The 27,711-nt window shown below is 39.9% G+C and overlaps 1 long non-coding RNA gene across 2 annotated transcripts; it reads right to left on the bottom strand.

Annotated features, from left to right (window-relative positions):
• Positions 1-9,733: 9,733 nt before the first annotated feature.
• Positions 9,734-27,212, bottom strand: LOC138064115 (uncharacterized). 2 transcript variants are annotated; one of them, XR_011137368.1, is made up of 6 exons: positions 27,065-27,212; positions 26,571-26,665; positions 26,044-26,144; positions 18,357-18,546; positions 14,682-14,818; positions 9,734-14,542 (listed from the first exon to the last, which is right to left on the bottom strand). It is a non-coding gene; the product is annotated as an uncharacterized lncRNA (long non-coding RNA). The 2 variants fall into 2 exon arrangements; XR_011137369.1 differs by having other exon boundaries at positions 9,734-13,403.
• Positions 27,213-27,711: the final 499 nt, after the last annotated feature.

Raw genomic sequence — 27,711 nt, 5'->3', positions numbered from 1 at the left:
ATTAGGGTTTTACTGAAGAAGAGTAAACATTCATCAGTTTGAAAGAGTGGCTGATTGCCTAAATTGTAAGTATAAGCCTTCTTCCAGCCTTCAGATGCTTAAGATTTCAATAGCATACATCACTGGAAAGTTTTGTTAAATCAGCTATTTTGTACTCCAACTTCTGAACCGAGAGAGAAAAAAATTGGGCTGTAAACTCGTTTTGGACTAGGTCAGATACCTTTAGCAGACCTCGTTTATAGTAGGGAGAGCCAGACCTTCAGTTTGCAAAAAGCTGTGATAGCAGATATTATCTCTGCTCTCCTTTTGTCATTTCCCTCTGCAAGGATTAGTGATCCAAATTCACTGCCACAGAGTTGCTAGTTCCTTCTCATAAAGCTGCCGTGTTTGTTTTATAGGTAGTGGAGGTAGTATGAACTACCCTAGACAAGAGTATTGGATACAGAGTTGAGGGTGTTTCCAGGAAGGGATGAGGGGCAGTTAGACCCAGGAGGGCCCCAGTGATCACCATACAGCGGCAAAGTTTCTGGCCAGCCCAGGTAAGCCAAGAGGAAGTCGTCAGGCTGGAGTTTAAGATTCTTTTGCAGGGGAAAATAAGTGCACCTCTGTGTGACAATCCCGTTTTACCAGGCCATTTCCACCTATCAGTTTTCAGGCAGATTTTGTGCTTTTGTGGAATGCTATTAAAAAAAAATAGTCTGTGCTGCTGTGTCTGCAGCACAGCTTGTCGGCTCAGCCCCAGAATCTGTACAATAAGATCAAGTGCTTTGGGATGGAAGTCTTGTATGAAATATTCATGTTATTCGTGATATGCTTTTACTTCACCATCGTCTCAATTATTGTCAATGCTCTTTAGAAATCTGAAACGTGTGATCAAAACAAAGAGGTGAGACAGGAATATTTGCCCTTCAGGCATTTTCTTTTAGCATTTATTTTTCTGTCTGATTCATGAGCTCAGACACCTGTACAACCTCACCTTCCAAAGTCTTGTTATTCTGCAAAATGAACACTGCTGACTGTGCAGGTGAGATGCAGATTGTGAACTCTTGGTGCAGCACATTACGTTTACACTTTGATCACCAGGTCTCTCTTGTCCACAGGCGAGGTTTTGTTTCGCGGTGTCAAAAGTAATGATGAGGAACCATTGGTGATGCCTGTCAAAGCAGGCAAGTTCACAGCGTAAGACAAATGTGCAGATTTTGTAAATTGATGCAACCAGTCTGAAGAAAGATAAATCACATTTTCCCCAAATTGCTTTGTTCATTAATGTAGACCTTTGTTTCACTAAATGATACTCATTTACCTGCGTTTTCCATGATAAACAATGTAATAGTGTCTTTATTTTATTATTTTACAGTTCTTTCTTCTTCAGTGTTGATTTTGTAAAGCTGCTGCTCAGATTAAAAACTATCCATCCAGAGAGCAGCCCAGAGATGCTTCCCCAAGGTCTGAGCATTTTTTTATATCTCTTCTTCCTTGTCCGCTGCTTGGCCTGCCTTAAACTGGATCCCTTGGGACCGAAGTGCTGTATAAGCAATCCTTGTCAGTGTTCCACGGCTTAGCATAGATCAACTTTATGACTTTTATTTTGTGTTTCTCTCCAGCAGGGAACAATGATATATTTTGTAAATCTTCTGTTATAATGTCTTCCATTTATTATACACATCTGATGGAGCCATGTGTCGTTCTTTGGTGACAGCAGCCGTTGCTTCAGTGCACGCGCTTGATAACCTGCTGTATATGGGAGCATTAACGTGGATCCGAGAGCCTTTGCTCTTCACCAGTGTGGTTAGTTACGTTGGTGATCTTGATGACAGTAGTGCGCGTGAGCACGTGTTCAACATTGGACACGCACTATAAATAATACTGCACTGGTTATAAGAAGCCTGTGTCTCAGCCGCCTGGTCTGTCTGTGGCTGTTTTTAACGACAGGAGAAGCCCTTTTTTTAATGACAGGAGAAGCCCTTCTCCTCCAGCGGTGTCTCGCAGGAGGGCAATTTTGTGAGCAGTGTGAGCACTTGTCCAAAGTGCGCGTTCACAAGAGCTGCAATGTCATGAGAGCAGAACCTTCGTATAACCAAGCGGCTGGGAGGGCGTGTAGAAATTTAGGCTCTTCCATATAATTAACTAATCCAGACGTGAGCACCTCCTCTCCTCCCCCTTCCTTCTCAGTTTTATTGCTTACAGGAAAGCGCTCCCCCCACATGCTATTGCATTCATTCAGTAGCTTTGTGTGTCAGTATACAACAGAGATTAAGACTTCCATGAACAATATACATATTTCAGTGAGCTGCAAGTTCCCCTGCGTTTGTAGTCTTTACTATTTCTCTTCAAGCAAATAAACTAACACTTCATTTCACATACGGCAGGTCACAAACAGCTGTCAGATACCTTGCCCGGTGTCCTTGTGGCACTGTTTTTGCGGTATTATTCACGAAACTTGTGTTTCATTCCAGATTCAGTTTTGCCTATGTGTTCAGTGATTAATACAAACTGAAAAATATCTGTAATCTGCTGCCTTCACACACTACTTTCTGCTCCTGTCAGAGCTCATAATATGAGGAAGATTCATCCTAGACAGTGACTTGAATAAGAAACATTACAGGAAAGAAAAGGACAGGGCACTCCATAAATTTTAGCCTTGCAGATAATGGCCATTAATGCCTCCTTTGCAGATTATTTCCTTTCTTTTCATTATTATATTAAATGTTTTAATCTTCACTTGGTATTTGAGTATTTAGATTTTGTGTTCTGAGCATAAAATTCTATTGGCTAACATTCAAAATAAGGGATTTTACAAAAAAAATCTGAAGTACTGATGCCACTTCATTATGTACAGTATCTCATCTTTGGATCGCCATTCCCAGAAACTGTGGCAACATCTTCAGGAAATAATACAACATGTAAAAATGGATATTTTTCTACCATCACAAATACACATTGCATACATTTTGTACCACTGCATGGACATTAAAGATTGTTTTTAATGCTTGATACTGCACAGGTATGTGGAATTGAGTGTTATTAATTGTGCATAAATTGCACCTTTTTCAGTCATCTTTCCTGTTACTGACAATTACTGTAAACCTAAATAATGTCTGTAGTGCAGTTTGTTGATGCAAAAAAATCATTCCCAGTAGAACGAGACATTACAAATTGTGCAAAAATAACATCTTTATTTTTCTCTGGCTCTCAGTTTGATTATACACTATTGAAAAGAAAATATTATTGTAGGTAAGTTCCCTTTTAAGGCCTGGTTTTCTAAGGAAAGAAGTCTCATGACCGCGTTATCTGCATGACTACACAAGTCGTCTGCCAGCCTCTCTTAATAATGAAAGATGCTGGCCCAGTTTGTCTAGCTATGACAAAGTGGTAGAGCTCTCAAAGACTTTATCTTCCTGTGCATTTTGTAAAAAAATGAAAAAATTTAGAAAAAAAAATCACAGGGTAGCCATTAGGGAAGGGAGACCCCCAGAGAAGGGGGCAAATTATAAGTTTAGCCTTCTAAACTGACGAGAACTCAGACAGGAGTGTGACGCTGGAAACTAGGCTTTATTAGTTCCACCGAACATGAAATTACTTTTTTCCTTTGTTTTGGCCAAACTAGCAGTGAATGTTCCTGTAAAACTGCCCAAGCTGGCATTATGTATGAAACTTCCCATGCAGAAATTGGGAAAATTGCCTAAATAAAGCCTCAGTGAAGTACAATTTGTATTCACTTTATGCTCACACATGTCGACTTTCGTGGACACAGCAGGCATGCAGACATTTGAAGAAATGTTCATTCACAGGAAATCATCAGACTACATCTTAAGGTTTGTGCGTGATAAAAAGCTTAGCATCTTTCCAGTTCCAAATTCTGTCAAATTACATCTTCAAATAAACGTGATGTCTTTCTTTTTTTTTAGTTACATATTTCCAATAGAATTAATACTCAGCAAAGAAGGTTCTCAAGAAACAAATTTTAAACACTTTAGTAATTCACTCTTCTCTGTCCTGGTTTGAAAGTACATATTAGACTTTTTGGAAACAGGGGAGTCAATGATTGTCCATCTAAAAGGAAAGATCATTGTTTAAGGTAAATTGTTTGAAGTAAATTTACAAATGTGATAACAGACTGTGCTGTCAATAGGCACTCTAGTATGGCAGAAGGATCATTTCTTTCTGAACTAGCAACAAAAGCTGGTCAAGAAAGTAGCATATATCAGGGTAGCACATGAAGCTCTGAAAGATTTGTATGGACTCTCGCACACCACAAGCCCCCCACTGCATCAGCACTGACAATGCCACCTCATTAGGGGATGTAAAAAAGTTGAATTCTGCAGTCCTTGCCTGTTGTTTTCTTTCCTCAGGCAGCTTTTGAACTGTGCTAACAAAGCACATGGCACTTTGATTCACAGTGCGGTTCGGACCACATTGTAGCAGCAGTCGGCAGTGGAGAGAGGGGTGCAATGTACTTCCAAACTACGCTGCCGGCGTGCAGACGAGTCCTGCTGCACAGCGGAAGTCCTGCATGAATGTAGCGTGAAGTAAGTAGCTTTTCCTACTACAGTGAGAGGTCTTGAGATGATTTGAAAGCACCCACAATGAGATTCTGAAAGAAACCTCAGTTCTGTTTTTTTTTTAACTTAGTTATAAACAACTACACTATGTAATCGTAGATATTTACACAGCAGGTAGTATTTTCTATTGCACTCCCCATTATGTGGCCATGCGGTGAATACTTTATTGCAATGTGTTTTACAAAGAGACCACAAGAACCATAAATCTCAATGTCATAGGTTGATGAGGGACCAAAGTATTACCATTCACTGTTACGTTTACAGAAAGCTTTTATGCTGTTTCTGAAAGACTCCCAGCTACTCCCTCTGCCATGCTGCATGGTCTTCAACAGGACTCCAACTGGAAAGGACCTTCTTCCTTTTTTCTTTCTAACTTTTCTGTAGAAATACCTCATTTCTAGGTATTTGAGTGACGCACTCAGTGATGGCAGTCCTGTCTCCCCCTGTGGCATTGTCCCTGTGGCAGCTGGTACTGTGAGGGAAAGGCAGCTGATGTCAAAGTTCATTTTGCCTAATTTTGCTTTCCAAACACTGCATCTTACTATGACTTCCTCAGAAAGATTGAAAAATCACCATTAAATCCATGGTCTTTTCCATGACTAAGATATACTTAGCGAGTTACTTCTAAACCCTTTTTAGAAAAACTGAATAGATTGAACTTTCATATCATATTGCTATTTTCCCAATCCTTGTATTATTTTTGTAGGTTTTTTTCACCTCTTTTTGAACATTTCTGCTTCATTTGGAAGTGTGGATGCCAGAAGAGGAAACCGTGTCCTAACAGGAGTCTGTTCACACAGGCAAAAGCACTTTTCTCCTTTTATTTATTGCACTGAGAGTTCATACTGAGCCTATTGTCTCTGATGGCCCACACCTCTGATGGTGCTTTCTGAGTCACAGGTTTCCACAACGCTCTCTCACCCTGCTTACAATGTTTTGCATGCTCTGCTCTGGGTATATTACATTTGGCTGTATTGCATTAGTCTGTCTGGGACCATTTAAGCGATGGTTAATGGTTTAACCTTTCAGCTCACTCTAATAGTATTATTATTAACAGAAGTAACAGCAGTACTAGAACAAATTCCAGTTAAATATCTTAATAATAGGTTACTGGAAAGTTAGAATGATTCTCTTCATTCTAATGGGATCCAGCTTATGCAGAATGAGACAGATTATAAGCTGACTCCATTTGTCGCAACAACTTCTGAAATGATTTTGTTTTCTATTGCATGGTCTTTCATAGCATCACAGAAGGAACAGATAAGGTTAAAAACTATCAGGGCAGCAGTTTGCTGCAATCTTCTAATGATCTTGCCTCATACTGAAAAACGCTTTAGTCACATCAGTAAAGACATATTTAAAAAAAAAAAAGGGCTTCCTGAATTTTCCTAGCATTGATTAATAAACAACTGTATTTGCTCAGGTATGAAGAGGGGTGCGTGGCTTTATGGTCAGCACAAATCCATGTGGACTTGCCAGAGTCATTTTGTCAACAAGGGGAGGGTTTAAACAATTGAGTAAAACCAAAGCAAGCAGGCCCCTAGCTCTTAGGAGGGACACCCTGAAGTGGTGAAAGTCACACAAGGTGCAGGTGTCATGCCTCTCGTAGAGGTGCACGGTGGAGGCTTCCTTAAGCTGCTTAGCGGTTCCTTCTTCTCCCCAGATGTGGGCAGACAGAAGGGAGAGCAGACAGCAGCTCTCTGGCTTTGGGTGTTACTACCAAAAAACTCATTTCAAAATGGTGATTATAGTTGTGAGACCAAAAGAAAAACAGATTCCCTTTTCATTCAAGTTCTTGGAGGTTACTGAACATGTGTGTAAAAGGCTAGAGAGATGGAAACAAGCCCTGGTAAAATTAAGATATAAATCCTTGCTGATAATTTGATTTCTGAAAATCATGGTGGCAAATCAGGAGACTTAGTTCCCTTTAAAAAAGGCCACTTGCAAGCAGCTTTCTGGCACTCTAGCATGGCACAGCCTGCATCTCTACAGCTAAACATTTCTCATCTCCAAGGAAGAATCACCTCTAACATCTTTTATCACTTCTAATTTTGAGAGGAAAAGGAAATTATTGTCCAGAGCTTCTAACTCAATTTAAATTGTCAAACAAAACTGTACTCACAATTGTCCAGCTTTGCGTGACAGAGGCTCACCCAAAAGTTGGTTTGCCTGGATTAAAGTGATGTCTCCTGAAGCAGTATTTAACTAGTAAATTAAATTATGTTACATTAAATTTTTGCACATCTTCTGTACAAGTGACTGACGAAAAGGAAGCTGAGTAATGTGTCTAGGCAGACAGTTCTTCACCTAAAAATATGGTTGAAGCCTATTCTTCAACACTACCATCAAAAATGCATGCTATGTTGTATTTATGATTTCTCTAGGAATTTTGGGGGGGGAGGTGTTTGCTTTGCTTTTGCTAGAGACAACAAAAAGAACAAAAGTTGCTAAATTCAACAATTACTGACCATTGCTCAAGCTCCAAAATACTGAGCAGAAAATTCAGCAGTCATAGAAGCAGAAAGGGTGGAAATGGTCTGAATTTTCTGAATGAACACTATTTCTTTAGGAAATACCAATTTCAAAAGCAAAGCATACTGGCTTTGATAAACGTAAACCATAACACAGGCTGGGTCTCCTGCCTGCTTGGCTAATAGGCTGCTTCTAGATGGAAACAAGAAATATGAACTTGATATAAAAGTCAAGAGGAAGCCAGCACAGGGAATTTAAAAAAAGAGTAGCATAATTAGATGGCTTTTACAACTGAGTTTGCATTAAGTGTTTAATTATTTTTGATAGCATGGATATTTTCATTTATGAATAATTAACATAATATTTTCTTTCTTAGATTATTGAAGATAATGCAAAAAAAGTCTGTTTAATAGATGTAATAAATTAGAAAGGGACATACACTGTTTGCTCATGCACAGTGTAATCTCGCTAAATTGTTATTGATATAATCAATATAATTAAGTAATAGGATGACAGAAAGGCATTGTTCCCTAAGGGAATTAGGGGATGAATTGAACTATTCTATTTTCTCCTGCCAAGAGCAAGATTACACAGGGAAATTTAAGTTTCTGAAGTAAACTGTTGAGTCTGTTGCCATCCTCTCCTAGTCATTTGATTTGGTCGTAGGCAGCCCTAGAGACTTGTCTAAAGCTTCAGCTACTCCTTACTTACAAGACACAGCTGAGACTCAATGTCATGTCATCTACATATACATATACTCTCATTCCCAGTCATTCTTGATTGAGCTTCTATGTTTTGTTTAGTGTTTATGCTACCATATTAAGGAGTTCACAATATTAAGCTATCATTCCATGTTAGTTAAATTATGATGGTTTATTTTACAGAGCTCTTAGGAGAGCAATGCCTACTCGCATAAAAGAAACTAACTTAAAAGGTAAAAACACAGCACCATGTCATGCATCACCTTGCTGTGATGACATTCCCAAATACAGATTTCATGATGTCTATGAATATCCGTAACAGTATGAGTTTGCTATTGTTTTAAGTGCCTTACAGAAGATAGGTTCAAGCTGAAACTAACTTCATCATCATCAGCTTTGTTGCCTTTCTGCAAGTGAAATTCTTGTTTCTCTTCCATACATGCAGTGCATGTTTCAGCATAGAATCAATACTCTCTACTTTTTATATCACTATAAAGCTATGGGGATACTGAGGGGAAAAACATTCTTTTAGCTGCCAGCCTTAGAAAAAGAATATATTTGAGGAAATACAAGAAAATTTTAGGATGTTGAGTGTATTCTGGAAACAGGTCCACAGAAATGAGAAGTAATAAGATGCTGGGCTGTGAGGAAATCACCACTAGAGTATCTGAGTAATGTTCTTTTATTTTAATTAGGAAATGGTGATTAATGAATGTGTTTAACAGATAATGTACAAAGGTAACAGAGATATCGGTTGTATTACAAACTGAAGCATTTAATCCATATGTTGGAAAGCGAATGTGAAATGCGAGTCTTCAAAGCTAAGTCAACAAAGGGCGTTTTAACAGTTGAACGTCCCAGGCTTGCCAAGTGCTTCATTACACATACTCAGACATACAGTCTGGAAGTATGCAGAACTGATTCCAGTATATTCATTAAGCAACACCACGTAAGGATAGCAGCAGTGATAAGGATAATCACATGAGATTCTAAATATTTATATGGCTGTTTCTGCTGCTGTTGATCCAACCTTGAGACAGTAAGCAAACTGTAGACTTTAAGCTATGTAAGACTAAACAAGTTTATTCTGCTCCAAAGCAGTCTTTTTGTAAATATCCGGAATCTCAAAAAGAACACTTCTGCAGAGAAATAAATCTACTAACTGAGAAATATTAGTATTAATAGGAAGGAAGTTCTGCCAAGTTAATCAAGAGGATTATTCTGGACATCTGTCCCTGAACATTACCTTGGTCAGATACATTGCAAAGGGCTCAACATTACTTTTAGGAAGACTAAAAGGAGGTTAGAGTAGGTATTCATTACAATCCTAAATTACTAACTTTTTGAGGCATTTGACTGTGATGATTTTGTAAAAAATGTTGGTTCTGAAAACAAAACCCCCATTTACCATAATATAAATGTCGTAATATTATATGGGTGTAAATATCCCACATATGGAACTACCAAAGAGAAGCTCTGGGTTCTCACTGAACTGTGAAAAACAGTGCTACAAGAAGCAAAACGTATATTCTGTTTGGTTTATCTTCATTCTTCATGGGTAGAAAAAATCAGGAAAGACTGGACTACATCAGCTTTTGGAGATAGGAACTCATTAAAGGACTGCCCATGGCAACTGAATGCAGGAAGTTCATATAGACCTCAGCAAAGCCCTTCTCACAACATGAAGACATGAGAGGCAGAGACCAAGCACAGGATTTCCTCATATGGCCACTGAGAATCAACATATATTCATTACAGCTAGGACTTATCAAAGATGAACACCTTACTAATCTCTCAGAAATTCCTCTAGGTAGACCACAGCAATATTGGAACAAGACTATAGCAGAAATACTGCTTTGAACTATAAACTGCACTGAAGTGTTTACCTGTCTCGAGAGACCAGCCTTTGTAAACTGTCAAACACTGAGAACATTCTAGGTGCAATTCTATTTTCACTTGCTATGTGCAGACTTTATAATAAATATTTCTTCTTTTACAGAGGTGACAGTTTCCACTTCATAAAAAAAAGTAGCTCTCAAAGAGGTATATCTTTTAAAGGCATGCAAAGGCTTCTAAATGAATAAAAAGCTGAAAGTGCTGAAACTGTTTATTTGGGAAATTGAGGGATAAAGGTCATGTCTAGTGTTGGTTTTTTTTTTTTTGAAGGTTTTGTTATATGATTGCTGGACTCCATCTATTATAGAATTTCATCTATTCTGAAATTCATTTGGAACTCAGCTTTAGTTCTGTTTTTGGTTACATTATTTACATATAAATGACAGAATCATCTCTTGATTTGATATCTGTGGAGTCAGATTGCATAGTTTTATAGAATAAATTCATCCAATTTTTGGAGGACATGCACTCTAAAAGAATCACAGATGCAGCTTTCCAAGGTCATTCAACCTGCCTTCTTCTGGCACGTTTTGTGCTGTGGGGTCTTAGTCCAGTTCTGTTCATTGGCTTTGATACAATTACTATACATCCTTTGCAAGAACAGATGCTCTTTAACGTAGCCTCCCAGTTTTGGAGAACATCACAGCTGAAGATTATTCATGATTTTGTCTCCATACCTTGTCACTGGCTCACCTCCAGCAGAAAGCAGCTTTGACCAGTCTGTTGTCTGTGTCGCATGCAGGACATCCAGGTGCATATTGGGCACCCAGATTTGTGTAGCTGTTCCTCTTGGAGCTCAGATTAGTTCATTTTAGAATTTCAGTTTTCCTGGGATTTGTGAAGGAGCTCAAATTGTGCCTGCATCACCAAGTAGATGGCATAGGGCCACAAAAAAAGAGGCACATTTGTCTACAGTGGGTGCGCACAACTTTCCAGCACTTGGCTACACAGCCAGGAGATTGGAAAACCTGGGAGACTACAGCAGAGCTCCTTTTCATTGTTTCCAAACAAAATTTATTTCGATTTTTCTTCTTGCAAAATTTCAAAAAATAGACAGGATGCAATATTCTTTATAGTTATACTCAAAAGGATGTAGTCATTGTTGAGAGTTCTTTTACAGGAATATACCGTACAATCAATACCTATAAAGTCCTAAATGCAATGGAAGCTTATAGAGAACAGTCAGACTTCAAACAAAGTCCCTTTCTGCCTAGCATAAAATTAAAATTGGTTAACATGCTTGTTGCAACAGCATGTTGTGCTTGAGAACATACAGGCTTAGATGAAGTCATATAGCAAAAATACATCAAGGCCTATGGGAACGTGAGAGTGATGGTGGAATTACTGACTGAAGAACTCTCTGCTTTCTGGAGGCTAGAAAGTTTTTGCTGTACTTGTCTATTCCTACACTCTTTCCTTAGGGAGCCAGTAGTGGCCGGTGTCAGAGACAGCATACCTGAGCAGAAGCAGTTTTGGTCTTCTTTTCCTAGGCCTAATGCAGGAAGGACAAATTCACTGTGAATGGGAAGGAGAACATTTGCTGGAAACAGTAAAAAAGCTGGAACTCAGATTTAGCTGCAAGAGCATCTACTTTTCATTGTAAAGGCATTATGAAATCTTAGAATCCAGTGAGACGGCTCAACTTTACAGAGCTGTTTAATAGAGTTAAACATGTGTTTAAAGCTAGGAACATGTTTAAATGTCTTGTTAAAGTCCAAAAACAGATATAACTCCATTAGGTTTAGTAAGTCTTAACTCTATTTGCCTAACTCCTAATAAGAAATAAAAGAATGAAATAATTACTGAAATTTCAAAAAATTGAAATGAATATATTGAAAAGAATAACACCTTTACTTTTTCCTAGGAATAATTTTAAATATGGGCTAAACTTTCAAAGACTGTTAACCTACCACGTGCCACCCCAGGTTGTGTACTTCTGCACCTGCAAGTCTATTTACTCCTAGGTGAGAATGAGAACATCAAACCTGCACTTAGAACTACATTGCAGATACAAGAAGCCAATGTGAGCCATTTGTCTTTGCAAAAACAATGACAAGATGACTTTTTACAATGTATCAATATACGCTTCATTTATGTTAGTTAAGCATAGGTGCTATGATAATAAAAATAAGCAGCCAGATGATCCTTTTTGTGTACTGATATTGGATGTACTAAAATATTGTTTCAATTTATTTTCCTTTTTTCAGTTGTTGGAAATAATATTGCTTCAGTATTGTATGAACCAAAACAGTGAACCAAAACCCCCTGAAACACAGGGTTTCCATTTTTTCTACATGGTAAATGAAATAAAGAATAAGTTACTCTGTTAAGTACAAAACATTTTTTAAAAAAGGAATATTTAAGCAATTAGCCGTCTTTTATTTGTAACCTTTCATGAAGTTTCTGAAGAAAAACATTAAAACAGAAGATATTACAGTATTTCTTCCTATGATAGTAGGCTTTATAATAATATAATTAACTTCAGTAGCCGTTACAGTTCTCAGATCAATAGCAATAGCATGTAACATGCTAGGATCAATTACCTGTACATGCCCATAGGAAGAGGTGTCATTATGATTAGAAAAAGACTTTTAAAAGGCAAATCATTGAAACAAGCAAACAAACAAAAACAACAACAAAACCCAAACCAAAACAGTTGTCTTACGTGTCTTGAATGGAGAAGATTTTTCAAAAATTATCCTGGTTGTTGCTTTCAATATTTGAGAGCATTTCTAGCACAGCTAGAAGCAACATCCACAAAATACAATAGGGCCCTAAATTAAACGTAGCACTAAGTAAACAGCAATCAAATGGAAACTGGTACTTCAGCAACCCACCTGCCTTAATCATGTAGCACCTTCCATAAACGACTCAGTTCATTGCACAAATGGAGTGTATTAAACTTCCTCATTTTATCTTGCATGGGGTGATTATAAAGAACGTACAGTCTGAAAACTAATTAAAGGGAAAGTCTAAACAACAGCAAAGGCTAATGAATTTTAAGCAGCATTCACAGCTATATGTAGAGGGGGCTGGATTCACTCCCCCTCCCCTTTTTTTTAAATAAATGTGCACACTAAATACTTACTCAAATGGTGCTGGCCAAACTTTTTTCAACCTATCACAATGCTTTTGTTTGTTGTGATGTGTGTGTGTTGGGGGGGGGGGAGGGGGGGGTGTCAGTTCAGCTTGGCTCCAAGCCAAAAATGCAGTGTATTCGCCAGGACACAGAAGCACCTATAAAACGCAGCAGCTCATTTATGTTGCTTTTCTTTTCAGTTCCTTTGCTAACACCAGCAGTGACAACGTGGGGTGGGCAAGCGCCTGCGGCATGCTAGCGAGGCTCTTTGGCTCCTTGGTCAGTAGCCACCCGCCATGTACGTCTCCTACAATCTTGAGTCTTAGATCCAGCATTTCCGAGCCCGGGATCAAACTCATCAGGGGTGCAAGCAGGTTCCCTCAGACGCTCTTCTTGGATACAGCACAAGGTTCAAAACTTGAGCGTTTTTGATAACAAAATATTATTGGGATAGGACCTGATGCTTTCCAACCGGGTCTTATTGTGAACCTTGTACTACAGCAGATTAAATGTTCATCACTCACGTAGAGAATGTGATAGCAGCAGCTACAGCTAGCAGCCGCCTAAGAGTGGGAGAAATCAGGAACTGAGCCTTATGACAAGAAGTGAGAGCAAAAAGAATAATGCCAGCTGTTTTTGTGCTGTATTTTACATGCTCAGTGCATGCATTTGCAATTTGGCATATTTCCTCCTCTAAAGACAAAAAGAAAAAAGAAAAATGTATCCATGCATTTTACTGGCAGGAAATACTTATCAGGAAGGTATTTGCTGTGCAGACTAGTTTTACCTACCATCATTATGCTGTATATATATGAATTTTAAAATAACTTTTTTCTCAATTAATAATATTTCTTTGGTGCTCTTGGGGACCAAAATATTTTCTCGTATGATGAATACACATTTTTTCGTTTCAGTTTTAACTTCTTTTGTGTTTCAGTCTTTGTCAGGGTGTACTTTTGGAACAAACTCCCCAATTGTCCCCATTTACCATGCTTTGGTTCATGTCAATGAACGACTGGATGAAAATAAGACAGAAGATGTATCCTGGGAATGTACCTAACAGTGCAATGGGCTCTAACTAGTGATGGCCACTCAGTCTTTCGAACTAAACTAGATCTAGTCTGAAGTAACTCCCTGAAATGCATATAGAAATGCACGTAGTCTCAGCATCACATTTTTGTCTTTACAAATACATTCCTATTTGCAAAGGTGAGCATAGTCTTATGCTCTTAAATTAAAAATCTTGCAACAGTAATGTGCCTTGTAAGCTGTGGATACGTATGATACATTCCTACAGGAATGTTGAAATGGCTGTAGGCATTACGCTGTTCTGATATATAGAGGCATTGCTTAAGCCTAATCTTACAGATTCAGCATGTCATCTCCTGGTGGGAAAATTATTACAGCACTAATAATAGAATAGCTATGCTGTCTCAAGTAGATGCTGAATAGTTGCTCTGTTCTGGAGCAAAAGACAGTATCCAGGAGGGCTCTTTCCCGCCTTATAAAGGTAGGCAACGCAAGCTGGATAGCTCCAGAGAATATAGGGCAGCAGTGATTTGAAAGCTCTGTTAATTAACTAACTTAAAAGAAATGTGAACCATGTAAGGAGCTAATTAAGCAGAATTGATATGCATAATCTTTAGCTATGCCAACCTTTGTTTTTATATAAAGCTGACAAAGCGCATCAAATACGTTTCTCTCAGCTTGGATACTGAAAAGCAGCTTTTTCTTTGGCTGCACTTTCAAAATGACTTGGTCTCCTGTTTCCTCCAAAACTTTTCACAACAAAGTCAGTTGTCAGGGAGTGCCTGCTTCTTAAGGTGGATAATCTTTGGAAATGAAAAGGAAGTATATAAGAAAGAAAGTCAGCAGTCTGCATGTCATAATAGCATTAGAGTGCAAGTAATACATTGCAGATGTGGCTGTATAATTCCAGATCCAGATGAAATGATTTAAAGCACTATTTACCCGCAGCTCCTCAAAATTGTCTCCCACTGGAGGTGACTGTCCCCACAGACAAGGCATCACGAGCTGCGATATGAGCATGCCGTCCATACACCCTGCTCTGCCTCGCCTGTCTTGTCTGGTCCGCCCAGCCAGCTCACCTTGGGGGAGAGGAAAATGCAAATAGGGGCCCTTAATAGACAGCTGAAGGAGCAGGAGGGTGGCGATAGGCTGGGCCAGCTCCTGCCAGTACCCATGCACAACATCTGGAGGAAAGTTTCCTGACACTCAGAGAGGACCTAGAAATGTTATACTACTTCTCTTTCTTATTCTTGAGTGTGGCATTGGTGTGTTTTCTTGCCCAGTTAGCGCTCAATAATTCAACCTCTGTTGTAGCACACAGTGTATCTCAGGTCTCTCTTTCCTTAACTGGGAACATGACTAAGAGAAGAGCCACGAGGTCCCCTTCTCCCAGGCCTGCAGTGTCCCATGCAAAGTGAGGGAGCTTGGCATGACTCCAGACACCAGTGCCCCTCACTGAAGGGTCTTTTGTACCAGCCACACAGGAAGAGCCTCTATCTCATCACCAGGTGCCCGAAGCGAATGCGAGGGGACAGGAAAGCCATGGACTGAAATGTCTCCGTGCAGGAGAAGGAATGGTAATGGAGACACAATATAGCCACTAAGTGCTGGTTAAAAAAGCATGTCTGGGACATGTGAATCTCCATATATAGAGATAAGGTCTCTCTGCATCTATTGCAGGGTAAGGTGCAGTTTTTCCTGAAAGCAGAGCATCAGAAACCATGAAAGATTATCTGAAATGGACCACTTCACAAACAGGAAAGCAAAATCTATGCAATGCAAAATTTTCTCAGTTCAAATATGGGTTAAGTCCCCTGACACATCACTAAACCAGTAAAGCTCCTAGTTATCCAAAGTCCAGATATATTCATGTTCTGATGCCCCCCAAACTTTCCAGACAAATGTGCTAGTACAGTGACGCATCCTTTCCTGCGAGTCATATTTGCTTAAGTACTATTCACTGCTTTATGTGCACCATCTTGATATGAAGCGATGGGAATCTAAGCGGACATAAAGGAAAAGCTATAATGAAATGCAAGACATCATTTTAGCACTCTGCTAGTCTTTTTTGTTAGATGAACGTCTGGTGAGAATTTAGACAGTCTTTTTAATAACTTAGATGTTATTATGATTGGGATGTATTTTTAATTAATGCAGAAGAATGGAGATTACTTTATAGGTACCTGTCCCTTATTATTTCAGTATATAGGTCAAAGTGACCACTTTCTGCTGCTCCTAGTCACATTCATGACACGTATATTGTGTATTATTAATTTATAGGCTGGTTTATTCATTCTAATCCTTTGTGTCGGCTATATTTTAAATGTATGATTGTAATTTTGATAGGTCATCCTTAATTATTGTGTAGCAATAGTGTGATTAATTAAATCGTGTGACTTATAAATAACATCATCTGGTAGATATAAAACATTTAAAATGGAATTGTATCTTGTCAGTTTTTCATGATCTCGAATAAATGTTCTGTCAGAGCTGCTCAACAATGTTTAATTATACTAGCTAAATAAATAATTTTCAAAAGCATCATTTAACAAAGTATCATAAATCAGCTTTATCCTATTAAATATAAGAATAAGACTCAAGAACCCTGGGGACTGGCATAATTCACATGACCATGTAGTACAATGACAGTGGCAGTTTCATGGGAACACACCATATCCCTCTAATACGGATGTCTAATGTATTTCAGCATTAAAGTATCCTAGTCACACAGTAAAACAAGTGAATGGCTTTTCAGGCAGAACAGACAACAGGGTCTAATTTGTCAGATTTTTATGTAGCTGGAGATTTTGAGGATGCTTTATTCTCTCCCTGCTCCGTCCCTCATCGCCACCAGAAAACAAAAGCTTTCTGGATGCCAGAACCACCGTGTCCATCCAGGCAGCCAATTCATCAATGCCTCTTTTAGATAACAAGATGCTGCTAATAGTTCCTCAGCTGTCTGCTAAAAAGACTTACAAGAGCTTTGGTGAGTGAACTGAGGGGAAATGTGAATCGAAAACGAGAACGCCTGTCAGGTTTCATCATGTGCCTTTCTTCAAAGCTTCATTCGCCCACAGCATGAATCCAGGACCAACTGTTACCTTTTCTTAGAGAAATCTTTTTTTCTTTCTACATCTTACTGGGGGTATCAACATCAAGACAACTAATTTGACCATCAGAAATTTTTGCAGTGTAGGACTCTCTGCCCTGTGCTTTGTGATATTAGGTATCAAGGGGTACTTGGATAACCAAGAGATATACACAGTGCGATGCTCTTGTGTTCTAAAAGTGTCACAAGCTTTAGCGAAAGCTACAACTGTCCAAAACCACATCTGTATTACCTGGCTTAAATAGAGATGTTGGAACAGTCAAAACAAAACAAGCAAACAAAAAACAACAGCAAAAGAAGTAGAACTAGAAGTATCCTAGTTACACTGGAGGACTAAAAATACTACCTATGGATATCGGAAAGAACTGACCATTCTCCCACAATGCTCTGCAAATCAGCCCCGCAAAGATGGCATACCTCTCACCAGGAACCCGGGATGGATCGAGGGGCGTGAGCATTGATTTCCTCTCCGGGTGAGAGTGTGCAGCTTGTTCTGCTCTGTAGTCTGGATACTCAGGAAGAGTAAGTAGAAATTTGCATACAGGTATAGTGAATTAGGTTTGTGTTACAATACTCTGTTGCCGTAGAGGGGAAAAGTGAATAGTCTGTTCGTGGTATTTTTCTTATGAGGGTTCAATGGGCGATAAGCAGAGGTCTGACTCCAAGTGAAAAGATCACTTATTTGCAGAGGATCAGCACAGGACTTCTACAGCACTTAAGTCTATGCCAAGGCTTTAACTGAGATTAATACACTGAGGCCTGATTTTGAGAAAATGTTATATTCTGCCATATGTCCTGAAACATCGTCTTGCTCTTTGTGCTGCTGAAAGGCTCTAGTACAGTATCTATTTTGATGTGTGTGCTATTTCATGTAATCACAAAGGCAACAAAACTGTACTAGTTAATTACCAGGGAGGCAGCAACATTTAGACTGCTCTGAATCTTATAGCATATCTTGGACGGCAGCCCATCCTGGTTGTGAAGTCTATTCACATACCACATTTGTTACTTCTTAATTTCATTTTTAATTTAAGAAACACTTTTTTCTTTGTTTTTTTATTTGGTTATTATATATTTGGTTAAATATATAATTTAACTGGGGAAATGGCTACTAGAGCTAGGAAAAGTAATTTCTGATCATTCATTAAATTGAAGTAATTGTGTTTAAACATCACTGTTCGGAAATTTAAAGCAAAATCACTACACAACTGATGCATGCAATTATTACTGCAGTGACAGTACGATGTTTTGTGAAGTTCATAATAACAATGAAACAGACTCAATAGAACGCCGCTGTCTAAATTGTGAAATGTTGTATCTGAAATGTAGTTTCGAAGGGCACCATGAAATATTTGGAATATTTGTCTGATAAACGTTTGCAGAGAGCAATGATAATACTGGGATTTGCCAAGAAAGTAACTGAAAGTGATTTCAAAGGAAGCCCTGTGAAAACACTCCTGCAAAGGCTTTGCTAATAGGTACATAAGTGATCACACAGAAGTGATTACCTGGCATAATAGTTTCTTTAGATTTAAGTTCCTTTGGTTTCCGTGGCACGGCTCATGAGGTAGAAAGAGGCAAAGATATTGCAGGATCAGGGCCTGTGGATCTCTTCTGAAGAAGGCAAGCTTTGCTTATATTTCACCAAAATGTTGTCCATGCTCCCAAGCTCCCAAAGGCTTGATGGTTGAGCTCTCCCTGTGGAAGAAACAGAACTCAGCAATGAGCGTCCACTGCTCCGCAGAACAGAGATGACTTAGAGATTTTAAAATTTCTCTATGTACTTCAAAAAAAAAAAATCCAGTGTCTATTTATCTGAAATGCAGCTTTTCTGATCACCTTTTCATGTTTGTCTATATGTAGACTGAAGTCAAAAAAACATGTTCAAGTGCAGCTTGCACTACACCTTTGGTATAGGCCCAGTATTTTGTGCAAAACGTCAAGTTGTTAATTTGCTCATTATGTTTCAAAACCTTTTTTTCTTCTGAGAAGGTTATCCACAACAGACTTTCCCAAAAATAGCTAAAACTGAATTAAAAGCAGATATTATCAGTCTGAAACTAGGATGGGAAGGGTGGGTTGTTTTGGTATTGTTCATTTTTAGAGAGACAGAGACAGAGACCTGCAAAGAGGGTTTTGCTTCTCCAATCCTTTTGCTTGCAGAATAAAGTTAGATGCTTAGATTACAATATATAATGCAGTGTCCTAACTAGATTTTTTTTCTACCTGGCTGTATTGTGTATTCCTGAAGCACTATGAAATAGCTTTTCTTCTATACCATACTTACCTTGACACTGACTTTGGTAATAGCTTGATGACTCACTGGCTAATGGATGGGATACAAAACAACAACCAAGGAGGGCATCAGAGAAAAAAGAAGAGGCCTTGATTATAGATATCTAAATCTACAGTGAAAACGTAATCTATGGATATGTGATAAAATTAATCATCCTAACTTAAATTTTATTCAGAAGATATTTAAAACATCTCTCCTGCTTACCGCTGCATAATCTATAGCTTGAAACACACTTAGAAGCCAAGTGCATTTTCTGCCTGACACATGGAAACATGTTCTTTGTTTGCAAATGCTGATATAAAGACATTTATATCTTAAACGGAGATGTAGGCTGAAAGTATGTAGTTATAAAGAACATAAAGAATAAGCACACAAGTAATATATACATCTTGTGCTGAGGACTACTTTTTTGTTTGTTTGTTTGGCTGGTTTTTTTTTCTTGTGATTTCTTAGCTGTGACTAGAGCTTGGCCAGGACCAAGGAAGAGTGAGGTGTGTTCACAGAGGGAATGGGGGGTGCTTCTCCAAGCCCTGTATATTAATTTGTGGGCTGTACATTACATTCCCTGCTGTGCTTTTCTTCTCTTTCTCACCTGGCTTAAGCAGCTCCCCAGGCTCCAGGAAGAGCTAAGCTTGAATACACCCACGCTGCCTTAAAAGTGCAGTTTGGGGACCCAAGAAGTGCTCCACTGGGCTGGGCTGGGCTGGGCTGACTTACCCTTTTTGGTTTATTTTTTCATGGGGATCCCTGACCTCTAACTGGTGGCTGTGAGAGCAGCCAGGCAGCCAAGCGCTGACATTGCGGGAGCCACGACTCCTGCTCTCTGCTTTTAGCCCAGGTTCAGGCATGGAGAGCACTTCCTCCATCTCATCCGCCTCCCTCTACACCTTCACGATCAGACTGGAGCTGATAAACCCTGCCCTGCCGACACAGTGCAGAGCCCAGCATGAATATTCACATGGAAATCAGCAGCTTTGGGTCAGAACTTAAGGTCAAGCTCAGACCTTTTGAAGTTTGTTACTTGTGGTACATCTATCCAGACAGAGGTATCACTACAATCAGGTCTTGCAATCTTGTCCATTTTCTCAGTAAATTGCTGCCCTTGAGCTGTAAGAACTGTGCTAGCAGAAACTGCTTTGTGGATACTGCCAGGAAAATTTCAGCTTCTTCTCTTAACATTCAAATGAGAAAACATAAAGCTAAGTGCTTTATGTTATAGAAATTCTAGGTCATCATTACACCCACTTGCTAAACTCTAAAGACAACCTTTTCATTCCCTACCAGACATAAAGCTAGAAATAGCATTTTCTGCTAGAAACTTACAAAAGGCTTTTTTTTTTTTTTTTTTTTGCTAGTAAGGAATAGAAAAGAAATCAGAGAAGGAAAGGATCTGTAGCATTAAGCAAAGTTCTTCATTATTCAGTCTCACAAGCATCATAATTGCATAGGATAAGGTATTTCTTCCCATTTGCCACAGCAGTTAATAATACAATATTTTTCAATAATATTGAAAAATATATATTCTATGTATATTTAAAAAAATAGATCTATGAGTGCTCAGTACTGAAGATATTTCTTTGTTGTGTTTGTTTGGAAGGCAGACATGAAGCTCAGATACCAATTCTGGCTAACAATTTTTTATTTTTATTTTTTAGCAGCAGCATCTGGCATCTTGGCAGACAACTCAAGCAATTTTGTTGGCAGCTCCTGACTCGTCCCTCAGTGCAGCTACTGTTAATGGGTTGTTTAAGTTATCTCAGCCTCCTAACCATCATTGTTCAGTGATGTGTCCTTGCCATTCAGGGAACTCGCCATGTTTCCATTTGTGCATCAACTTTCACAGAATGGCCTGCGATCCAAAAATTATTAGAATTTTGTGACCAGCTGACACCCTAAAGCCATATAATCCCCACTGCTCCATTAGCATGTATTTACAAACTCCCCTTTGTCTGATTCTTCTCAAATCTCACATGAAATTCAATCCTTTTTACCCTCCAAAGAATTCCTAATTTCTTTCTCTCCGATTCTATCTATCCATTCCCGCAGAAAAGCACGTTGTAAAGTATTTGGTATGCAACTTGTCTGAAAGAATCTCTGATAAACATTTCCAAGACTTCAGGCTATTTTCGCCTCTTCCTCCTCAGTAAATGCTTGCATTTTGCACCAGAGCTCATGTTATTGCAGTCACCACATTACACCTGTCCATTAATACTGGAGACACCTACTTGCTGTGCTGCTGTGCTGTATTGAACAGGGAAGAGTTGGTAGGCCTTATATCTTCTTTTAATTGGAGTAGCTTGATTCTACCATAATTAATGCAAAATTCCTCTTGGAAAGTAAGTAATCTTGGGCCTTACTAACATTTGGAAGTGAAACCACTTAGAAATCCCACAGAAGCCAAGGAATCACGGTGAATATTTAGCAATCACTAGACCATGGAAACAAAAGAATTGAAATAATATGTTAGGCTCCGTTGTCACTACTTAACTACCCGATAGGAAGAAAGGGAGAACCATAGGGTATTACCAAGTTCCTAGTGGCCCTGAAGAGGAAAATATCAGTATTTCTAAAATTTTGAGTTCAGTTCTAACCATTTATTTATTTGTAGAGAGATTAAAAAGTGAACAGAGAATCAAATATTCAGTGGCTCTTTTTCCTACTGAAGAGATGACATGGTTCTGAGACAAGAAATTGCTAGCTTTTTCTTTCAAGTGCCATGGGTGAACCTGTCATAGTCACTTGGGATAAATGTCAGCAGTAGCGGTGCTCTGGAGACACAGGAGGAGATAAAGACGTCTGTGCATGTGTGTGTGAAAGATTATGGAGATGGCAAACCAGTTCTATCCAATAAATATACGAAATATCAGGTTTGTCAGCTACCTATGTGGTTGCGTTCTCAGAATCCAAAAAAAGACGTTTCCCACAGGAAAAAAAGAAATTATCACTGATTTTAGTGGAAGCAAGAGTTCAGTTATGTTTTTTAGGAGAATTTATCTAGCTAGTATGGCTAATATAGATCACGCCTTTGCCGGCGAGCACTAAGCTATATGCAAAAACATGAGGTTTCCTCTCACATCTTTATCTCCTTTACAAAGGAGAAGTGAGCCATCGGTCTGTATTTTAAGATATGACTTAGGTGCTTTACCCTCAAGGGAATTTTAGGCTGTGAATCCCCATACTGAACAAACATCTCTCCTATCATTTTAATTAGGGAGAAGAGAACCTCATGAAACTGTTGAAGTGCTGTGGAAAACACAACAAATACATGTTGGACTGCTCATCCTGTAATTCTATAAATCAATTAGATTAAACGTATATTGTTTCAAATATATTTAAGTTGTCCTATTTTATATGCACCTCTCACCGTTCCAGATGCCTTTTGAGAAATTATTTCTTCTGAGGAGACATCTATTTCTCCCGTGCTTTCCTGCAAGCTAAAGAAATTTCCAGATCTATTTCCATAAACAATTGTTCATCTCTTCTTTTATAGCAGCAGCAATATCATCAGAACAATAACTCAGGAGCACAGAGAGACTGAAACACTCCTCTGAGATTGCATTGCCACGTCTAACCATATATCATGCCATGCCTCAGCGAAACAGGCTCCGCAAGCCCTTGTCCTACCTTGGCCACACGTGCAGGAAAACCAGGCTGCGATTTGGGCTTGGTGCTGGCGCTCAGCTAGCATCAGCTGCACCAGAGCAGGGGGACATGACACGTTGGCACACAGCCCCATCTGCTCTTTAGTTTGCACTGCCACAACGACTTGTCAGAGGGGGTGAAAGGGGCCCTACTGTCAGCGAGAGCAACGTCTTTGATACTGGTTTCACCTCAGCAGTATTTCCAGCCTGGTCATAGCGGGAGGGGGATCCGTCCTCAGCCACGTGTGGCCGTACGAGGTCCACAAGCTGCCGTCCACACGGGTGGGCAGGACCCAGCCACCGGGACGCAGGCAGCTCGTGCCGTTTGAGAGGCGGAGGGGTATGCAAGGCGTCTCCTTGGGACTGGCACACACAGGACTTGCAGGAGTCAGGTCTGCAATGACGGCTCGAGGCCAGGCGAGCTATCTTATATCACCTGGAAAAACACCAGACACGTGTCTGGGTAATTAAATCCTGCCAAGCGTGCCCCGAAGGCAGAGTGTGGTGCCGCTCAGGGACACGTAGCAGCACCTGCAGATCCTGAAAGCTGTGCAGCTATTTCAGCACAGCCTCGTCTCTCTGGTGCTTTCCAGAGGCAGAGGATTGCTTGCCCCGTGGCTGCTTTGCTGTTGGTGCTGGGACTGAATCGACCAGAGCTGGCTCAGGAATGGCACAGTGCTCCTGTGGGCAGTGCTTCGGCAGTGACACATCCTGAGTCGCTTCAGCACGCTCTTCCCGGTACGGCAAAAGGGGAGCTTGGGTATTCGCAAGTACTTTAAGATAATTTAGGGAGCTGTTGCTTAACGATTCCTATGCAGAACATTAAACAGACCAAATCACACAGGAATACCCCAAACTGATAAAACTACAAGGAAAAAAAGATTACACAGCTTTTTTTCAGCACAGACTTCTTTCTCTATGGTGCCACAGGATCGCAACTTGAACAATTGTAACTTATTTGAGCCGGGCTCAGAGGCGCTGAGCAGAAGTAAATTCTCCTGAAGCCACTGAGAATCACAAGTTCAACAAAATGCCTTTTGGATTTCTCTTACTTCAAATACTGAGGTCATGATAATTTGTTCCTTAGTACTCAAGAACAGCTCTTTTTACCATTCAAGGATGAGCATTCAGTTCGAGTCCCTACACCATCTATCCAAACTACAGTGCTTTTAACACACCTTTTAAAATCTCAGTCCAGTTCCTATCTAACGAATTACGAAGCCTTTGAAATCTGTGACTGCAAATCAGGCTCCTCAGAACTGCCAAATGCATCTTATACATGGGCAAATATTCTTATCCAGCTTAAAAATAGAGTAAGAGCACTGAAGGGGGATGCAGGAATTGAAATAATCAGTCTCAGAGTTTATCAGCCCTCATGTACTTAACACGCAAAAAGAGAAGTTGGACATTCATAAATATAAAAGCTTTCATCCATAATAACTACTCCTGTAAATGCAGCTTCATGAGATAAAACAGCAACACAAATAACATGCAGTGAACCCCCCACTGTACACAGAAACAAGAAATAGTTCCTTAGTGCAATAAAATAAACAGCATGGGTGAAAGGTTTAGTTCTGGTCATTCCTAGCAGGCCAGCAGACAAATGCATGCATTTAAAGCAGAGCGATAGCACCAGGAACGACAAGCAAGACTCGGAGCCCCAGTTCCCAACTTGAGCAGCTCTGGAGCAGGCGGGATGAAAGCTCATTCTAGAAATACAGAGGAGTTCAGGCTGAAGCACAATGATTTTTCCAGAAAAAAGGGGTCACCAAACCAGCTACCCCACCTGGAAACATCAGTGTGTCCTGCTCAGTGTGTGCTGCTCACCCAAAGGTCGTTTTCTGACCTTGGGGCTACAGGGGCTTGTGCTTTGCATGCTGCTCTCCAGTGTTGTTTGCCTGGTAGTCAGAATTTCTTCTAGTTTTCTCCTGATTTTTAAACCCCTGCCAGGCAGGAGGCAGCATCCCAGCAAACCTGCCGTGCTGCTCTCCAAGGACGGAGTTGCAGGCTCACAGACTTGCAGCCTCTCTTCCCACAGTTTTTTAAACACACATCCCCGTATCAAACAAGGAGTCACTTTGTGTTTTTCCACTTCTGCATAGCTCCAGCCTCTCCCAACCTCAGATAGGCCCAGTCCTGTGGTCCCTGCCTTGCCAAAGGGACCATGCTAGTTAGACGATGTAATTCTGTAAAGTTTCCTAACCAAACAATTCCAAGTATTCAATTAATCTCTGTTGAGCTTAACACCACTCTATTTACATATTTACGCTTTATTTCTTTCCTTTCCTCATCCCAATGTAAGTATTAACCACCTAATATACAAGTGCAAGATTTTATAGGCTTAGTATTTGTTTCAAACATCCCTGTTCTATTCACTGACTCTTTTAAAATTATATATAACGTATATTATATTTAGAATTCATCTATGTATGAGAGAAAAAGTACTCAAGATAGAGGAAGGAAAGACATACGGAATAATTCTCCAGTGTATGACTCATTTTCGAAGCTTATATTACTGAGAGAGTTCTAGTACTATCTAGCAGAAATATCTGGACTTCTTTTCCTTAGCTCATTTTCATTGCTCCTAATTATACTTTTTAAAGTACACTTAATTCCTCACCTCTGCTGCCTTTTTTGTTTTCGTAGGCAGAGTGTCCCAGTGGCTCATTTTTAAGTGTAATGTACTCATGTATTTGAGGCAGAATTAGACAGTATAAAGAAAAACTGAATGCATACATCAAAACAGCCTGTGCCTTCCCTGCCATGAAGCAAATCCCAGCTCTGAGATCCTTTGCTGTAGATCTCCTTATGCCTGCACCACACAAAGGTCTTGCTAGAATAGATAATCTATGTGCATGGTGCTTAGTATATGCAAGATTATATCTTAACTCCACAGCCTTCCTGTAAGTCTCTTATAGTCAGGCCTCTGTCACATGTGCTAAATCCATTACTTGTCCACCTCACGTATATCCGATAAAGGATTTACAGGATTTCAAGAGACATCCCCAGTCTGTGAAGATCATGACACCTGCCTGGTTCCGGCCACTCCATCTCATCCTCTTCCTCATTCAAGAGGCCACGATCCTCAAGGAGGCCTATTCTTGGGCCAAATACCTTTCACTGGAGGGAGTCAAGTAAACAACCTGAATATGTACCTGGAAACGACTGTCTTAGAGGAGCAGCCAAGGCTATTTCTTTAGACTAGACTTAGCAGCACTACAGGCAACTATTACAGTGTTACAGTACTGTAACTATTACCATATCACACACGTTCCATCGCGGATCTAGATGACTTGTTGGCCCATGAAAACAAAACCACTCTTCTCAGGATCAAGCAGAGGTGGTGGCTGGCTGACCCCCTGTTGACAAAAGCAGAGGATCAATAAGAGGTCAGAGAGACTCTTGCCACAAAGATCATGGCAATCTGTTGCACTTTGCGTAGTCTGGGTAAGGATGCCACAGAGCCAGACTACAAAAACTCTGTATAACGTGTCATGCCACACTTGCCTAGTTTTAACCCTTTCCCTAGGCATCTGCTTTTGACACCGCCAGCCTGAGGATACGACTGGAGGACACGGGACCAGATGGACCCCACACAGCTGTTCTTACATCCAAATGGACATATCATAGGCCAAGAAGCAACAAATGGCCAGCTGAGTTCACAAACATGACATTCAGTGCCAACAAGAGATACATCTCCCTTCCTTGTAGCACAGAACAAAAAGAATACATACACACACTATACATCCCCAGAAGAAACAAAACTAAAAAAAAGTTTTCCTTACCATACGTTTCTTTATCCCACATCCATTCAAAAGGAACACTGCTTGACTTCCTTCTTTCCCCTGAAAATACAGGTCTCTGCTTTCTTTTCTCACTTCTTTTTACCCAAAACAGAGGAAAAAAAATGTTTCTCTTCCTTCCTTCCAATCCAAAAGACAAGAAGATTTCCTTCATCCAGCACCCTCCCTTCCCAGTCATCCTACATTGCTTATTACTGTCCTGTTAATGATAACAGGATATCCTGCTAGATACTTATCTAATTTATTTGGTCTTTTATCCTCTTCTCAGCAACAACTGTATACATATGGGTCCAATATTGAATGACTATTACCCACATGCACCCCTCCTGGCCTGAATGCTCCTGAGCTGTTTTTTTTCTTGCTTATCCACACTGCTATATTCTAAAGGCAGGTTAACAAAAAGAAAGCTGAAAAGGGGAAAGAACAGTGTACAGTTAAAGTCAAAAATGTATCTTTATCTTATAAAGAGTACTAACCCAGAAAACGGTCTAATATTGAAGGCAAAAAAATAGAAGCCTTTCTGCCCAAAAGCTAAAAAGAATAGGTCAGTGAGGTAGGTAACAGTCATAGCGCAAGAAAACCTGGATAAACAAGACCAAGCAACAAGAAAGGGAGGCTGTTAATAGAAATGGAACCAACTGTGAAATGACTGGGATCGAAAAAAACCCTGTGGAACAGGAAACACAAACCTCTGGGGAGGTTCTGTAAAATAAAATAAAAAATGAGGAAGTTTTGAGATATAGCCCAGGAAATCCACCCACTGTACCCAAAGCAGACAGAAGCCCTCTGCCCAAAGGTTACCAGGGTAGCTCTTGGCTGAGCAAGGAATCAGGAGAATTACAGTGAAGTTTGTCAATGTGGGACTGACCCATTGCAACACGATGTTGAGGCTCCCAATCGATCCCTGAGGCTCGTGTGCTCAAAATTCCCACGGTGGCCTTCAGCCCGGAGACTGGCAAGACCTGGTGGCCAGTCTGCTCTGTGATGCCTGTCAGTAAGTACTTCTTAGTTGCCTTTCACCGCAGTCGCATTTTGGCCGGGGCTGATGCCTTGTCATTTGAAGTATCTGTGGTGGCAAAGAGAGCCAGCACATATTTGCCGGTGGCTGGAAACCCACAATATT

The sequence above is a fragment of the Struthio camelus genome, chromosome W (genome assembly GCF_040807025.1).
Source record: "Struthio camelus isolate bStrCam1 chromosome W, bStrCam1.hap1, whole genome shotgun sequence".
Lineage (NCBI taxonomy): Eukaryota > Metazoa > Chordata > Aves > Struthioniformes > Struthionidae > Struthio > Struthio camelus.
The sequence above is the reverse complement of the archived record's forward strand: the minus strand, read 5'-3'. Positions and strand labels throughout refer to the sequence as shown.